Source organism: Solanum stenotomum, chromosome 12 (assembly GCF_019186545.1).
Source record: "Solanum stenotomum isolate F172 chromosome 12, ASM1918654v1, whole genome shotgun sequence".
Classification (NCBI taxonomy): Eukaryota; Viridiplantae; Streptophyta; class Magnoliopsida; order Solanales; family Solanaceae; genus Solanum; species Solanum stenotomum.
The window spans coordinates 29,174,927-29,175,575 of record NC_064293.1 but is presented as its reverse complement, the minus strand read 5'-3'; positions in this window follow the sequence as shown (position 1 = coordinate 29,175,575).

Here is a 649-nt window from a genome sequence, read left to right as displayed (position 1 = left end):
TTTTTTTTTTTTTTTTTTTTTTACAAAATCGCTGCTGTGGCAGCGATTTTTAATTAAAAAAAATTAAAAAATTTTTTTACACGAAATCTCTGCTATTTCGTCCTTTTTGTCAAAGGAAAATCGCTGCTGATGCAGCGATTTTGCCCTTTTGGCTAGAATAAAAAGTGATGTACCCTTTTGGAATTTTTGACAATTTTTTTTACCCTTTAGGCTCCGGACTCATTTAATTAGCCAATTTATTTTGTTCTATTTTAATTGCACCTTTGTTACTTTTTCCTCATTGGTCAATGGTCACTGCTATATAACTACCATGTATATTAATTATTTAAAAAAATACTCCATTTTCTTCGATAAATCTTTTTCCCTTTAACTATAAAATTGAAATGTTAATGATATAATGATTATGTTTCAAAGACTATACTACTACAACAAAAGAGAATATAGTGGCAATAATTTTTTTGTTGAGGGGACATTGCATTCAGAGCCATTAAAATCTTTAATGATATTTATTTAAAATGTTGGTTATAAATACTCATATTCATTATTATCAATAAATACAATATAATAATAATCATATTATAGCCGCTAAATTCTTTATTTATTAGATGGAACTGGGAAGTAACTAGTACATGCTTTATTTTTCATATTA